The sequence below is a fragment of the Hesperophylax consimilis genome, chromosome 17, assembly GCF_061612785.1.
Source record: "Hesperophylax consimilis isolate HC1 chromosome 17, BYU_Hcon_1.0, whole genome shotgun sequence".
Classification (NCBI taxonomy): Eukaryota; Metazoa; Arthropoda; class Insecta; order Trichoptera; family Limnephilidae; genus Hesperophylax; species Hesperophylax consimilis.
The window spans coordinates 24107057-24125118 of record NC_142852.1 but is presented as its reverse complement, the minus strand read 5'-3'; the positions used below and the strand labels follow the sequence as shown (position 1 = coordinate 24125118).

At 33.3% G+C, this 18062-nt stretch overlaps 1 long non-coding RNA gene across 1 annotated transcript; it reads right to left on the bottom strand.

Moving 5' to 3' along the window:
* Nucleotides 1-298: 298 nt before the first annotated feature.
* Nucleotides 299-8767, bottom strand: LOC149416305 (uncharacterized). Its single transcript, XR_016303680.1, has 3 exons — nucleotides 8484-8767; nucleotides 3778-3948; nucleotides 299-1691 (listed from the first exon to the last, which is right to left on the bottom strand). It is a non-coding gene; the product is annotated as an uncharacterized LOC149416305 (long non-coding RNA).
* Between the last annotated feature and the right edge of the window lie 9295 nt (nucleotides 8768-18062).

The following is an 18062-nucleotide window of genomic DNA, read 5'->3' as shown; positions in this document are numbered from 1 at the left end:
ACCTCCAAATGTTAATATGGAACATATGAACTGCTTATTGCGGTTTAAAGCCAATGATTCCCCCCACATTTCAACGTTTATCGTATATGTTTAGGTTTTAAAAAAAGATTAAAACATGTATTTAAATGTAGCTAAAAAAAACGAAATAAATAATTTCACTACAAAAGTTTGAAACGTGAAGTCAATGTTTGAGGTCCTTTTTTAGCAGCATTAGTAAAACAAAATACTAGGCAATAATTATTCAGAAGATGTACATAACTAAATAATGTTACAATTATTGATACAAATTGTCAATGGCGTCACCGTAGAGTATAAATTAATATTTATGAATATATTTTTTTACTGAGAGAAAGTTCTCACCGAATACTAGACACAAGAACAAAAATCGACTAAAGAAACAAAAAAATTAAAATACTGATATTCGCAGTAGCAAATAGCATAGCAGTCGCTCGGAACAGAATTCCAGATGAGTAGTTGAACTACAAATACAAATAAAAATAATACAAATCAATCAAATTAAATTAATTTGAGCCAGCGACCTCAGGATTGCAAGTCGAGCAACAGCGGCAAACTAATATGAACAAGCATGCAGCACGTTGAATACTAGAGTAGTTTTATATGAGGGTGTTTCATAATAACATGTCGCTTCAAGCATGACTTTTGAGAACATGAATAAATACATTTGGAACACGAGAATGGTTTAACGCCAGAGTGCGTCATCGTATGTTGTTTCAAACTTGACTTTTGAGAACATGAATAACTACATTCGGAGCACGAAAACGGTTTTAAGCCAGAGTGTGTCAAAAAATGTCTCGTTAGATCTGACTTACTCGAAGATAAATAACTACATTTGGAACACGAAAATGGTTTCTCGCCAGAATGCGTCATCATATGTGTCTTCAAGTGTGACCTATTTGAACACGCATAACTACATTCGGAACATGAAAATGGTTTTAAGCCAGTGTGTTTCATCATATGTCGCTTTAAATATGTCTTAAGAGAACACGAATAACTACATTCAGAGCACGAGAACTGTTTAAAGCCATTGTTGTGGGTCAAGGAGTGTCTCTTCAGATTTGACTTATTTGAACACGAATAATTACATTTAGAACACGGGAATAGTTTCAAGCCAGAGTGTGTCGACATAACATGTTTCCTTAAATACGCCTTATTTGAACATGCATAAGTACATTTGGAACACGAAAATGGTTTGACGACAGAGTGCGTCAAAAAATGTCTTTTTAGATTTGACTTATTGGAACATGAATAATTACATTTGGAACACGAGAATAGTTTCAATCCAGAATGCGTCATTATAATATGTTTCTTTAAATATGACTTATTTGAACACGCAAAATTACATTCAGAACACGAGAATGGTTTAACGCCAGAGTGCGTTAAACAATGTTTATCTAGATCTGACTTACGTGAACATGAATAACTACAATCAGAACACGAAAATGGTTTAACGCCAGAGTGCGTCATCATATGTCGTTTCAAACGCGACTTTTGAGAAAATGAATAACTACAATCGGAACATGAGAATGGTTTTTCTCTGGAGTGTTTCATCACAAGATGGCTCGCGGGTTCAGAACAGGAATAGTAAGCCTCAACCATCGTTTCATGCATTTCTTCTTTGCGGCTGGTTGGATGAAATGCATTCTGACTTTCTTCAAGATCATATCCAAGATCTGCAAAAAATAAACGTTAAGCATCGTAAAAAAAAAACGGTTTTTCAGTATTCAGTGGCAACAAATAGAGATTTCTCATAGAATTGTTCTATAATAATCTACAAATACTATTTCTGCCAAAGCCCAATTTATATTAGATTATGACGGTTCTCCTGTTATTCGAATTTCCTCTGAGGCAGATATAAACAAATTAGCATAACTCCTTCAAATACTCCAATGATTTCAATTACACTATTTAATAATAATCTTTTTTCTTTTAATATATTTTCGCATTTAGTATTTTTAAGTAGCATACACAATTTAAAACTATTCTTCGATCTTATAACTTCCAGTAAACAAATTAATTTTAATCAAGTGATGGCATATCATACGTCTCGTAAGAGTTTAAATTTACATCGCACGCTTTTTTGTCTACATAAATCGAACTCGCATTACTATTTTATCATATCATTATTTTTAGTATTATTATGAAAATGGAATTTTTGTGATATCTTATTTATGTTTTACAACGCGGGTTCTTTAAAATATTTTCCACTATACGCTAAACACTTTTAAAAACAAATGAACATAACAATGTACCATAATCAAAACGATCATTTTTTTATTGTTCGTCTATTCTTTTAATTCATTTTTACCAATGTCTTTAAATATAATGCTTTCTTCCTAAACTGTAACCATAAAAAATGTTGTAAATGGAATTTAGCTGGATTATCTTATATTCAACTTAAATGTAAAATTAATTCACATGTACAACTGTCTGTTTCCTAAATAAACTAAAATAAAACAGTCAACTTTCTAAATCTTAAGCAATTAAATCATATATGTCATATATGACCATGTCAAAGATATTAAACATTAATACTTAATATAAATGTAATGCAATATTAGTGAATCACTTGAACAAATAGTATCCATTGACTCATCATTCTTTGTGATTCACCTTTAAAATTGATGATTTATTTGTAACCCATTGACCTCTTTACTCCTAAACTTTTCACGCATAGGCTAAATTACAAGAAAGCCGATTAAAAAGAGGTACGGTAATATCTTTCTGTGTTTAATTGGTGCCCAAGTTTCATGTCTACAAAAGTAGAATAAACATTACACACAGAATATTCCCTTCTTGTTCAAGTGTGTAGATAATAGCTCTATAGAGGTGGGAAAAGATCACCAACAAGAGTCAAAACGTTGCTTGAAATTACTTTAACCTTGTTGATAGCCGGGAACTTCACAACAATCCTCTTTTCAATATACTCCCATCTCCACTCTCATTAGTCCGAAAATCCAAAATTGGGGACAGCGGCTTGTAGCCAAAAATATGACAGTCGGCCGAGCAGAAGTTGATTGAGTGAGACTACTTCGCTTGCACAGTCCTGTAGCTAAGAATTCACAACGAGTTGAGGGCATTCTTATTATTAATTATGTCGTACCTGGTGTTACACAGATTCATTAAAAAATTAATTGGTAGCCCTGCCATCGTCGCCATTATCAAATTCCATATGCCCACTAGGAACACAAGACAAAATGTAACATTCACTAACCAATGAAGTTTTGAAGTACCATTGAAATATATTTACTGACTCCATTTATAAAATTAAGCGTAATCTATACCAGCACTTGGTTGAATCCTACAAATTAAATTAGCGATGGTAATTTAGTTTTACTGATTTGTCTTACATGTAGTATTTTTCAAGTTTCTATATCATTTTATATTACTGTTACATGTTTTACTAATATTTTTTTCATGTTCAGGAAATCAGTTTAGCATTATTTAAAAACTTTATGTACAATTTTTGATAGCTCACTATATTCTGTTCTTAAAATCCATGAAAAGATATAAGATGGTTCAAAGGTAAAAAAACACTCGTCAAACAGCGCCAACTCTAAAAGACCAAACCGTCCGGAGTCAAAAGGACTATGCCATTTCCAATTGGGGAAAATTTGAGGTAAGTGGGAGCTTGCAGGCGAAGGAAGGTGGGCTAAACACTTGGCTAAAGCAATTTCAAGCAAGGTTTCGATGCTGAAGGGTGGTGTTTGAACATGGCGATATCTGGATATAGACATTATTATTTAATTTTCCACGCACCTGCCGTTTGCTCAACGCTTTGCTCCTCGCGTTCCTTCTTTATATCTTGTTGGTCTATATTCATAAACATTTCTCCTTTGTCTGACCCTCGAGTTCCTGGTTCCATCTTGAGATCCATGGCACAGAGCGTTCAAGTCAAGTACCAAGTTGTAGGAGGTCACAATGTGATGCCTAAAACAAAACCGTAAATTATTCAATTGCTAGTTGACTAGGCAATGATCGGGGTTATGAGTGATTTAGAGTAGAATTATGAGGTTGTGAATTCTAGTGTACCCGAAAACTGGGTGCTGTAGGGTAAATCATAGGAAGTTTACATCTCCAGAAAATAATAACAACATTACTTTTACCCACATTTATGTGAGACTGGTATCATTGTAAACCTGCGCGCGATACCTCGCGCGGCAAATATTTCATTCTCTCTCCGGTGGTCTAGCCGCCGGTTTAGCCCTAAATCTCCTCTAACATACGTGATCTGTTTTGTTCCTACAATTATTGTAACGTGAGTTTTGTTAAAATAAAAACTAAATTGAATTTTTTATTTTTTATTTAATTAAAATCAAATTTAATAATATAATTATTAAGTTCTGCAAGTATTTTATGGTTTTTGTTATTGTTACAGCTGTTTCGGCTTTCAAGGCCGTTTTCAAACTGTGGTTTAGCCACGTTTAGACGACTTATTAATATGATTCTATTTTACCCCCTCCCAAATTTAAAATGATTTATTAGCGGTTAAACTAATTTACTGATAAAAATAATTGTGACAATAGATTTAATATTCTGTGCAGAACATCTCTTAGTAAATAATCACGTCCCGCTTGACAACAATGAACTTAAACCCTTGCACATAGAAAGAAAGCGCCTTAGATTAAATTTACTTGAACAATTAGAAATCAATAAAAGAACCAATGACCCTAATATAACATTAATTAATAAAGTAAGGAAAATTATTTATTCCCCGCTTCTAAGTATGTTCACAAAACCTAAACAATATAACACATTTAAATAAATTAATAACTGCTACATCATTACTAAACAATTAAGATAACATTAATGTGGGGAAAACAGACTTTAAAATACCCCCATAGAATATGAAATCTATTGTCACAATTATTAATACGAAAAATATATATCAATAAAATAAAATATATATCAATAAAATTATTTTCAATTATGTTTTATTATTTTTATTCTTACGTAAATCGTGTACGACTACCATAATACGGGCATGAGCCTAGTATGGTAGTTGAGAAAGTCACCAAATTTGTAATTTTTTAATATTAAACTAAACTAATTTAATAAACTATTAAAAAATACAAAATCCTCCGACGGGACTGCGTATCAAATCAAAATGTCTTCAAAAATATATCAAGTTATAGAAAAATAACATTCGGACAAAGCACTTTCACAACATCCTCCCCCCAGATATAAAACAAATAGAAAAGTTTAATTGAGTGAGTGAGAATTTTAATTTTTAATTCAAGATATTTTTATTGATTCTTAAACGAAAATTAAGAATCGCAAACTAGGACATGAACCCAAGACCCTCACCTTGTTGGGCGCCGCTATATTATATATTACAATTTGATGGTTTACTGATTAAGTATTCCAAAAATAAAATAAGAAAATAACTTTAGTCCACCTCGGTACAACACGCTCAAGTGAGGTCTATGAAACACAATCCCTACACTATAAATCACCACTTTATATTGTATGTACAATGTATTGCAGTTTTATATAGTAGCTAAATAAAATTAGGAACTTGCCGTCTAGCAGTGTAATCACTGTTTTTGCGCTAAAATTGTCAAATTAAGCCAAATCTCGACGGTATGAGAAGTAATTATGAACTTACTACCTTGGGGCAAACGTATTATGCTTCATTTTAGTTGAAATAATAAAGGAAAAACATGAAAAAAAAACAGAAAATAGCTTGAGATAGACATTTATTAACAAATTATAAGCGGCCATGTTGATTTCTAATGATGTAATTATTTATACAAGTTTGCCAACATTAAAACAGAAAAAAACACTAATAAAACGCGATGAATTTAAAACTATTCATAACTGGAATGTTCACTTGCGTCGACATTTTCAACATCAGAAAAATTGACTTTGCTTACTGCTTTGAAAAATGATATGAATGAGCACTTATTTTTAATCAAGAACATATAATGAGATAAATATTTGTTGTAATCTCCTTTCCTCCTGTAGGTAGGAATCGCTTCGTATGCCGCCAGGTGGACTCGATGGCATTGGTGTACGCACCTGTCGTGGGATCAACGTAGTTGATGGAATGATTTACAGTCATATGAATATAACCTTCACAATTCAAAGTGTCATATGCTTTCCAGCAATCTGGAACAAAACCCCCGCAAGTGTGTAAGAAAATGGCGAAAAATGAAAAAGAAAACCGAAAAAGAAAAACGGGCGGTGCACGCACCGTCCGTGTTGTGTGATGTGCCGCAGCTTAAGGGCCCACTATTCGAATTTCATCCAATTTCCGAGATATTTTCCTTAAAAGTTTGAAGTTTTTAAGCTCTTAAAAAAATATATGTTATTCTTTAAGATAGTATCTATTTGTTCCAAAAGCCGAAACGGTAATTATTTGAAATTCCCTCGATAGAAATAAATCGCAAAGTATGCTCCGAAAAATATTATTAACACTTTTATTTCTGTTATTTTACAAGTTATATGTATGAAAAAAAACCACAATGCTTCTTTTAATGCTACTCAATAGACCCCAAAAGTGATTTTTGCTATTTTTGAAATACGCCGTGATTTATTAAACATTTCACAACAGTCGCTTACGTCTTATGATTCTAAGCATGATTATTTCAGCCCCTCTCACTTCCTCACGCGCGTACGCTATCTGCCTTTCAGTCACTGCTTAGAGAGCTTCGCGGACGGTCGTGTTGTTCTCCGTTTGAAGATCTGCTCTAATGATTCACAATGCAACGATGTCCGAAATATAATATAATATGTAATAATAATATATGGGCCACCTGTTTCAAATAACAATACTCGAACGTGGAATCCAGAAAAAAGCGTGCGAGCGAAAAAAGCTATTGAAAGTTCTGAAACTGTGGGGAATATAATTTAATAAAATAAAATATTTTTTTGTTTTAAAACCACGATATTTATTAATTTAAGAACCGACCGGTTTCGCTTTACTTAAGCATCATCAGGGTACAAATTAATACTAAACAAGAAGTACATAATGTGTGCATATATATAACAAAATATAGAGGGAGACAACATGATACAAATATAAGCAACACAAAGACGGTCATAAAATGTTTCCAGATCCGCATTTCGCTCGAAGCATGTTTAGGGTTCTTTCACCGTATTTATGGGAACATTTCAGAACCACCAATCTTTAATTTTGAGTGAATCTTGTGTTTGTGATTAAATTATATTTGACAATTTAAACAAATAATGTTTAGAGAAGTTAAAAATAAAATTGAAATTTCACTGAAAGCTTAAACTATTAAAAGTAGTAATTTCATAAAAATGTAAATAAATAGAGCCCCTTTCACATTTTAGAATGTAATTTTATGTTGCTTACATGTTTTATTACTCTTTATAATTATTGAATTGTTTAAATGAATAAATAAATAATTACAAAAAAGTCTTCTGATTTGTAAGTCCCCAGGAAGCACTAAGGATCTTTCTATCTATCTTTATAATATAATAAATTTGATGAGCATAAAAATGTAAACGTGTATATAATTTATATAAATGTACAAAAGTAGATATTACACGTGTATAAATATTATATTGCGCATATTATACAAGATGTCGGGGGTAAAGTGCCCAAACTTCGGGAGGTGATTCTAATTGATAGTACAAGTAAAAAAGAAAGAAAACGTTTTTTGGAATTCCAACGTTTTAAGATAGTTTTCGAGTAAAAAAGTTTAATTTTTTGTATAGAAAAAAAAAACAATTTCTTCTACGGAAAATAAATTTTTGTGGAAAAAATTTGGAAATTCGAATAATTTCCATTTCTTTTTTACTTCTTCTAGCATTTAGAATAACCTCCTGAAGTTTGAGCACTTTAACCCCGGACACCCTATAAAGATAACCATATAAGAAAAACCTTATTGATGTAAAAATATATTTATTGATTTTATAAAAGTTATAAATTACTTTTATAAAAGTGATAATAGTATTTTAGTAAAGTAAAGTAATTTTTATACCTATACAAATAACTTTCGTAAATGTTTTTTGTAAAATTTAAAAAAAAAAAAAATAATTAAATCCGTAATAAAACCCATATTTTGAGAACCATCTTCATTTCGACTTCGTTCTCATTTGCTCGGTGCTAACTAAAAATGGTTCTGTTTTTCTAAAATTGCAATAGATGTCGGTAATTTAATTTCATAATCCCCAAAATTATTCCTAATACGAATTCAGACACCTCTGTCGGATTCTTTTAACACTAAATATTGTTTATTTTGTGGGTATTGCCCAAATCTAAATTCTTTACGCGGAAAGCGGGCCCTTAAAGGGGGTACGAGGATGCTACCCCTAGCCACGCATCGGGAACAACACAACACATCGGTGCGTGCACCGGCCGTGTTGTGTGATGTGTTGTGTTGTTCCCGATGCGTGGCTGGGGGTAGCACCCTCGTACCCCCTTTAAGCTGCGGCACATCACACAACACGGACGATGCGTGCACCGGCATAAAAATAAAATACATCGTGCTCACCAGATATCTGTTGTTCCAAACATTCCTTTTTAACGTCCGTGAGGTCTATATCTATTTGTGTATACGAAATTCCATTTCGTCTTCTGCGTTGGACCCTGGTTCCGTCTTGTCGGGTTTAGGGATATCTATGGCAGTTCTGTAAGAAATTTTCAACTATCTCTCAGAATATGATTATTATTAACATTTAGAGTCCGTCCTGAAAATGTAGCGTAACGTGGGGCGCTGCGCTCGTTTAAATGCTTGAGGGTATGTAATATTCTTTTCATATTCAATAAGACCGACCAAGTAATGTCAGATTTGTAAACCATAGATTATTTTTTGCATAGAAATTAACTGCAATGTTGTGATGTAAAAAAACATTCTACCCCAACGTAGGTACCATATAAAAAGTAAAATAATGTTTCAGTAATACGGGTTTTTGAATTTAAAAGGGAGTTTTTGTTTAAATAATAAAAATCTAGGGAATTATGGGCGAAGGCATCGTCATATTTTTTTTCAATATCTATCTGTGAGTGATGTGTAAAGCCTAAATAAACAGGGTCAAAACATTTGGTTTATGTCGATTGCTTACCGATCCCTAAGACGACTGGCTTAAGAATAATATGTTTATGTTTTTTTTAATATAGTGTACGATAACTACAGTACAATATTTTCATTCTGACACTCTTAACATCTGGAAAGATAATTATACAAAAGTCTAAAGGCTATTTAAAGATAGATTAAATACATCAACTGTTTCAGAAATCTCAACCATAGCACCATTCCGCTATTGTGTGCTAAAACATCTGTTCTGCAGTGTGGTATATTGAACAAGTCATGGCAACGACTACGGCTGAAGTTTTCAGGCACGGCAAACTTATCTAATTCTGCTGCATGCAAACACTTGATTACAACTAATTAGATATCAAATGGATACAATTATTTTAGTCAGAGGTTTAAATTAACATGCCCAAAATATGTTTTTAGGGTGTCAGTTTTTGTCATTTTAAGCATTTTTGCGTATTTCCTAACCTTCAAACTTAACGTTGATTGAGAAAAAATAAAACTTTTGTGCATCTTTTACTATCCCCAACCTCAATATTTATTTTTTGTAGTAATTATGTTGAAACCAAGTGCTATTTATACATTTTTTGCGTATTATGCATCGACAAGTTTGTCCTGTACTAGCTGACATGTACTCGGTGTTGCTGGGGGTTATCTTTAAGACATAGAAAACAACTATCGCAGACTTTTCCGTAGGCCTTTTTAAGATAATATATAATTCAGTAGTACATTATTTTGATGTCTCTCATAAGGTTTAGCCAAGGTTAATAATGTAAGCTCCCGAAAATATATTTTTTCGACTCGATTACAAAACATCGACTTTTCTCTACTTTTTATACATATAATATGCATGTATTATATTTGGAAACATTCCGGAAGAAATTCTCTAAATGATAGTTAAAACTCTATCAAAATCCGTTTCGTATTTAAGAAGAACTAAGCGCACAAACAGACTTAATTTTATACTGTTTTAGAGATTTGATTAAAAATCATATTTTTTAATTACACAGTTGATATACAGTGTTTTTCAAATATGGGGAATTTTCACGAAAACTGGGGAGTTTTGGCAAAAACTCTAGGGAGATTTATGTTTTCGGCATGGCATCACTGGATTCATCTGACAATTTATTCTGACATTTCCGCAAGCGTCCCAATTGTATAATTATAAATAATAATAGTAAGCTTAAATATGTATTGCTAATCAAAACATTTCAACAGTAAGTATACAATGTGTGATTATTTCCTTTATTCTGTTTCTGGCGACTGTCGCATAGTTCAATCAAGTTATCTCCAAACATTGACAAACTATTTGCAAGACGGGATTATCTACATCTTGCCAGTCCTTTGGCGGGAAAGGAATTGTTTTACAATATTTTTTTATGAATATTGTTTTCCTCAGTATCTTTTTCGTGCGAAAGCAAATTTGGTAAACTTGTCGAATTCCGCTGCATGCAAAGGCTCTTTAGAAAAACAACACTTGATTTCAACTTAATTATCTAACGGAGACAACTATTTAAGTAAACAAGCACAAAATAAGTTTTTAGTTTGTTAATTTTAATAATTTATGCGGATTTCCTAACCTTCAAACATAACTTTGAGAAAAAATAGAACTTTAATGCATTTTTTCCATCTCCTACGACATAAATAGTCATTTCTTGTAGTAATTAAGTTGAAACCAAGTGCTAGTTATATATGCTTATGACAGTAAATTTGCTGATATTGTTTGTATTTTTGTTATGTTTGGAACAAGCGAAAACAATAACCCATAGACATATGAATATTAGTAGACCTGCCCTAAGTGATTAAAAGCGTATTATCGCCACTCCCCATACCGGTTCCATTGGAGCCGGCTGTGCTCGCGTATGGCCTCAAGTGAAATTTGAAAACGTGACGTCATCATTCTTGTGCGAACTATGGTCGAGGCATCATCGGTTCATTTTACGAAATAACACGGCTAAATGTTGACTTGTACTATGAAAACTTGTAAAAATAGATGTGAAAAAGAGAATAAACCCAATTGTCGTATTACATTCCATATATAAGCATTATTTTACTTTATTTTAAGCTTATTCACATCGTATAATATGAATCAGTTGTTACTATCACATCGAGAAACGTCTGGACGCGAAACACAAAGCTGGTTGGTTGCTGGGAAGTAAATTATGAACATTTATAAAAGTGTCTTAACTAAATACTTAAACGAAATATTCGACTCTGAAAATACAACCGAATTTTTTTGCCGAATTTGGACTTCGCAAATTAGTTCATAATGTGGCGAGTAATTTGCGCTCCCATGTAAAAATGTCTATTCATTCAAAAGCAGATTTTACTTTTAAGAAGTAAATGGTGATATTATAATGCAAGATGCCTATTTACTGTCAGATTGATTTATTGACGAATTACAGTCAGCTACACTCCCTTCGTTCTTCAACAGTTGATTTTACCCCTCGCCATTATCTTCTCGTCTATTAATTCCTATGTCTGTGCAATAACCATTTGATATTCAATAAAATATGCACATTTCCTACACACAAAACATCACTGTAAATATTTTTACTGAACTGCCGCACTTTTAATAAACACAACATATAAATAATAAAGTCGCTCTCCGCGTCTGTCTGTTTGTGCGCTTAGTTCTTCTAAACTACGCAACGGATTTTGATAGGGTTTTCACTATCATTTAGAGAATTTCTTCCAGAAGGTTTACGTATATAACACATTCATAATATATTTATAAAAAGTAGAGAAATGTCGATGTTTTATATTCAAGTCGTAAAATATATTTTCGAGCACTACATTGCTAACGCTGGCTAAACCTTATGAGATACATCAAAATAATGTACTACGGAATTGTACATCTTAAAAAGGCCTACAGAAAAGTCCTTAATGACATATGTCTATCTCCTAACGATAACCCACAGCAACTCCGGGTACACGTCAGCTAGTTACAACAATAAACTACTGTTTTCGGCCATGTTTTTTTTCTTGTTTGACATTTAGTGGAACGTTCCATTTCAACCAAACTTAGAACTTAATATTTTTTACATATTTATTTATCACGTATAAGCAGAGATGTGCAAAATGGGTACCCAAAACCATTTGAAATGCAAAATGGAAATGGGTCAAAACTTTTCCATTTGAAAATGCAAAATGCAAAATGGTTTTTAGAAAAGCATTTCAAATGCAAAATGCAAAATACCTATTTTCAAAATGCATTGAAAATGCAAAATGGTTTCTCAGGTCAAACAATTAAAATAATTATAGAATTTTTAAACGATTTTGTCATTTAATAATGGACATCAATGTAGAACAAACATTATATATGATGGTAAATCCAAAAACACCACGACTACACATTATGAAACCACAAATAATTTGCGCGGGACTAATGTTGCCAACGTAAAAACATAGAAACTATATCTAACATTTAATATAACAGCGTCATGGCCCCATATTCAGTATTTGAATCAGTATTTTTTGTAATGGTTTCACTCAATTGCCAGGGCTTCTACCAGGGAGCAACTTGACAAATGGAAATTATCTCTCATAGCGAGGTTGAGGACCGACTGATATTTGGGGCTTATGAAAAAAAGATGAGTAGAGATAGTAGGAAGAATGTTGCAAAAAGCATTTAAAATGGAAAATGCATTGAGAAAAGCATTTAAAATGCAAAATGGAAAATACCCATTTTGCATTTTGCATTTCCATTTGAAATGGATTTATTTGAAATAAAGCACATCTCTGCGTATAAGGCATATGTATACATTGTTACAGGAAAGTTGTTCAGAAGTACAATAATAAGTGTATAGCACATAACATAATAAGCGGAGAATGAACTATATAAGCGGGTACAACACAAGTTATCATAGAGAGTTTCGCTGTACAAATGAGTTCAATAATTGTACATAATTGTTGTTGTTGTTCACCTACTTTCTCAATAATCACACCTTATTATCTGTTGATGAAATAAGTTAACCTTTGACACTAAATTAACATTCATTAAACATATTAATAATATAACCAGTAAAGCAATGCAAATGTTAGGATTTGTCCTACGGATTTCAAGGGATTTTAAAAATTTGAAAACTGTCAAATTACTTTACACTTCACTTGTTAGAAGCCAACTAGAATTTAACACCACCATTTGGAGTCCTTACTACAGTGTACATGAGAATTCCCTTGAGCGAGTCCAACATACATTTTTACGTTATATAATAATATAATAATAATAATAAAAACGTTTATTTGACAATAATTTTTACATTTTTGCATATAGTTAGTATACATTATAGTTAGTATACATAAATATTAATTTTAAATTGGGAATATTCATCGAAAACATTAATTACCCCTCTCTGTTACAATTATTGGGACTCGATACATTAAAATAAAGAAGAATTTGTTCAGACCTATTTTATTTATTTAAAATCGTTACCAACCTGTTGAACTCCCCTGAACTTCTTTCGTTAATATGTTTCCATGTACCTAGTCGATCAGTTCGTTTCAAATTACCCTATCATTGCAACAATACAGGATCTAACGCTGAACTCAATTCCATAATGAATCGCCTGCATGTACTTGGAAATAAATATGTTTTGGATGAACCTATAAACATTGCTAGTTTAACCTCATACAAACACTACTTAATTAAAACTGTCTGTCAGCGCTTCTCAGATTGCCTATAATCAAATACAGTTTTAAAGTATTAATTTCTTAACACTCATTACATAATATCCGGGATTTATAATATGTTGTATTGTATTTATAATAACCTACTCATTGTACTTTTTTATCTTGATACTATGTACTATTTCTATTGTTCTCTTTTATGTATTTTATATTTATATTTTTTTTATCTATATATATTCTGTATTCATATGTAAAACAATTGTTATTCTTTTGTAAAAGCCGCTATAATGGGCGTCAATAAATAAATACATAAATAATAGCAAGAGTACAAAATAAGTACTTAAGGTTATCACGACGCTCGTTATTCTAGGTGCTCGTAGATTGCGTTAATTGAATTATGTTATTAAAATACGCTTTGCGCAAAGGTATTGGTATACAATATTAAGACAAATAATTTTTTGCACCGTACGTACGCAATATGAGTATGAATAAACGGTTTTGTCTGTAAAATATTCAATTCTTTCAACAAAGGCATACAAATACAATATTGAATTGAATCATTTGGTAAAACATCGTTGTTCGCTTCTGGGAACAATTCATATGATCTCATAGAAACCGTTGCGTCTCCCTCACTCTTGTGGTGAGAAATATGATCTAATTGGTCTTAGAAAGAGAAGACACCACGCTTTATATTCAAATCTAGAAATTTATCACGGAAGAATTAAAATGTGCACTTTTATGAAACCAAAGGTTCGGACCACAATTTGAAAAACGAGACTCAATAATTAGCAATCTTCCGAACAGGCCTTCCATTGATATGCTTGGTGTAACTATAAGTGACCAGCTCAGGTACGGGGGCTCCATCGAAGCCAGAGTAAAGCTGGCCTCTCAGAAGCTGGGCGTACTGTACAGGGCCCGCAGATACTTTAATAGTACACAACTGCTGACCCTGTACAAATCGCAAGTGCGCCCTACTGTCGAATTTGGCAGCCATCTCTGGTCCGGAGCCCCTAAATACCTGAAAAAAACCCTTGACTCTGTGCAGAAACGGGCGGTCCGTTTGATAGATTCCCCAATCTTAACAAACGGACTGCAATCTTTAGAGCACAGGCGTCAGGTAGGTATGCTGTCCTTGTTCTATCGGTATTACAATGGAAGATGCTCTGAGGAACTAGCGTCATTGATCCCTTCGGCACCGGTGCGTAGTCGGGATACACGCCAAACGCGCGCCCAACATTTGTACACGGTTGACATTTGTCACATGAGAACGGGTCGCTTCTACGATTCGTTCTTAAGTTCAACAGCTCGGCTGTGGAACGAACTGCCGGCCTCTGTGTTTCCTCCCTCCTACAACATGGGACTCTTCAAGACCCATGTTCACTCCTTCCTCTCCACAAAAAGACCCTCCACGCAGCATCCCCAAAGATGACATAGGCCCTGAGGGAAATTATTTTCTTCAGGGCCTCCTGTGTGGAGTTAATATAAAAATTAAAATCTGTTATACATTTGTCTAATAAAATAAGTGTGTTTTTATATATTCATTAATGTTAGTTACAAATAATGAGCTATTGTGATATATTTTTTTTATTAATGTTTCAAAAAAAATATATATATATAAAAATCACCTTTCAAAAACAGTTTTCAGATTTTGGATACGTTCAGAAATAATTCATTTATTTGGATTTTATTGCAAAGCGGAAATACTCCGACCTTCCGACAGAATATGTCAGAGGCCTGAGGAATTAAAAAGGGCGTGCTAGGGGTGATCCGAGTTCATTTGGCACTAATTCGGTCACTGTAAAATTGTTCAGTTGGCAGTACACTGCCGCTGGGCTGAGAATCAGTATTCGGAATACTGTTATATTATATTTATTTATTTTTATTTATTTATTTAACGCCCAGAGGGCTTTTACATGGTTGATAGTATAATTTTAATTTGACAGATACTTTGAAACATAAAAAATAAGAATAAAATTACATTTGATAAAAGCTATGCAACAAGTCATACAAACACAAGAAACAAAAACAGAAAATTACAGCTATTTGTTGGTTTACATGATGTGTTTAGGAGTATTGTTGAAATAAATGTTTTAAATGATCCACAAAAGGTTGGTATTGAATATGTCAACATCACCCAAGTAATGATTTCCCATGGTGTGAAGTCGTTGTATCGGAGAGTGGGCAATGTAGTTACGCTTATGTGTGCTGCTGTAGAATATTGTATTTTGTCGTGTTGTTACTGTGGGTGTATGTATGTTTATAAGTTGCAGGAGTTCACAACAGTCGAATTTAGAGTTAAGTATTTTGAATAAGAACGTTAAATCGTTTATTTACGTCTATCTTCTAATGTATGTATTTTTAGAGTATTTAATAAGAAATTGGATTTTAAGTCTTCGACAGGGATATTTAATTTAAAATTTATAAAACGTAGAAATGTATTCGCTCAATGTTGTTAATGTGAATTTTGTAAGATGGAGACCAAACTACTGAGTTATACATATTCAATTAGACTTCTTACTAGAGATACGTATAATAGTTTAATGGCTTGTAAAGAATTACAAGTTTTTAGTTGTTCTTAATACGAAGCCTAGTGTTTTTATATACAAGTAGTGGAAGCTGTACTGCTTCGTTATTGCTAATGTCTTTTTCGGACGTCTCCAACTTCTTCCATTATTCACTACTGTATAACACAATGTTACCGTTAAAAAACTACACTACCCCGACTCGGTGTCTCATTCCGTTACAGAGATATTGCGTTAAGTATTACTCGGGCATCCTCGACTTTTTATACCATTAAAACCGCTCTCTAAACACTCCTGGCACTAATAAGAGCAAACTTTAAAATTTTCAACGATATCGGTTGACTTGTTTTCGAGTTTTGCGAGCACAAACATCTACCATGCGTTTCTCGACTTTTCTCTACTTTCTATAAATATAATACGCATGTATTATATATGAGTCGTGTAATTTCTATACCTGCTATATCAACTTTCATTGATTTGGAGAAAACCGCAAAAAACTGTCACATGTCTAGCGTGCATAAGTAAATGCATTACAATTTTTTATATAATGAATTGGAGTAATAAAATTTCGAAAAGCATTTATTTTTCTATATATATATAGCAATAATTAAGTAATTTCGATAAATAAAATGGATATAGCGGATTTTGATACTCACTTCGTGATTTTGAAAGTCAACTGAGCCGACATGGCGGGTTTAGAAACTCACGCGTAGATCATTTTGACACACGAGCGTGGCGTCAGAGCGGCGGCCATATTGTATTTTGGCAAAATAACTGCTTGTGATTCGTTGAATCCGATATAGCGGGTTTTGATAGTAACTTTCTGTATGATATAGCGGATTTGGTTTCTCACTCGCAGTTTTAACATGGTTTTTGGTCGTGATAAGGAGGGTTTTGAAACTCAATTTTAGGCTCCTCTTGTTGCTCGCAAAAATGTGAACAAGATGTCATACTCAGATCATTTTGTCAAAAAATCGGATATAGGGGGTATAGAAATTATAGGATTCATATATAAACCTTCCGGAAAAAATTCTCTAAATGATAGTGAAAACCGTATCAAAATCCGTTGCGTAGTTTAGAAGAACTAAGCGCACAAACAGACAGTCGCAGAAAGCGACTTTATTTTATACTATTCAAAGAAGATATTTATTTTCTTTATCTATTTGTACCTGTCTTTTTATTATTTTTATTTATTTATAAAGCGGAGACAGTTTACATGTAGTTCCCGTGAGCACTTAGGCCATAGGCCCATTATGCTATCTCCCATTTTACCTCAATCCTTTAACAACAACCCAGTCCCTTTAATAAAGTTCCCCAGGGTTGTCATTGGGTATGTGGCTATGTCTTCTGGTTCTACTGTATGTCTCCCCAGGTATCTGAGCCTAGTTCCCACCAGGGCAGGACATTGGCACCATAGGTGAATTGGAGTCTCTTCATCCATTGGTGTTTTCCACTCCCAATATCTGCATGTGTCTCCTGAGATGGCAGTGTCCCGTTAGTAGTCCTACCAGTTCCCTCAGCGAGTTTCTGTCCATATCGAGTAGTTTCTTGGTTCGTCTAGGGTCTGGTCCTTTTATGAGTACTTTGGATTGTCTCATTCCAAGTGCCCTCTCCCATTCTTTGCGGTGCTGGGATTTGACCCACCTATCAATATGTATTTTAGTATGGCAAGCTGCTACTCCTACGGCTGGCTTGGATCCTACAAGTGTTGCTTTCGCCCCTTTCCTTGATAGTCCATCAGTCTGCTGATTGCCCTAAATTCCTTTATGTCTGGTACCCAGATTAGGGTTATTTTATTGATGGTAACAAGTTCTTCAAGAATGGTTTTGCATTCCATTGACAGGCTCCCTTCCACCTATGATGTCCGAACAGCTCGGGAAGTTTT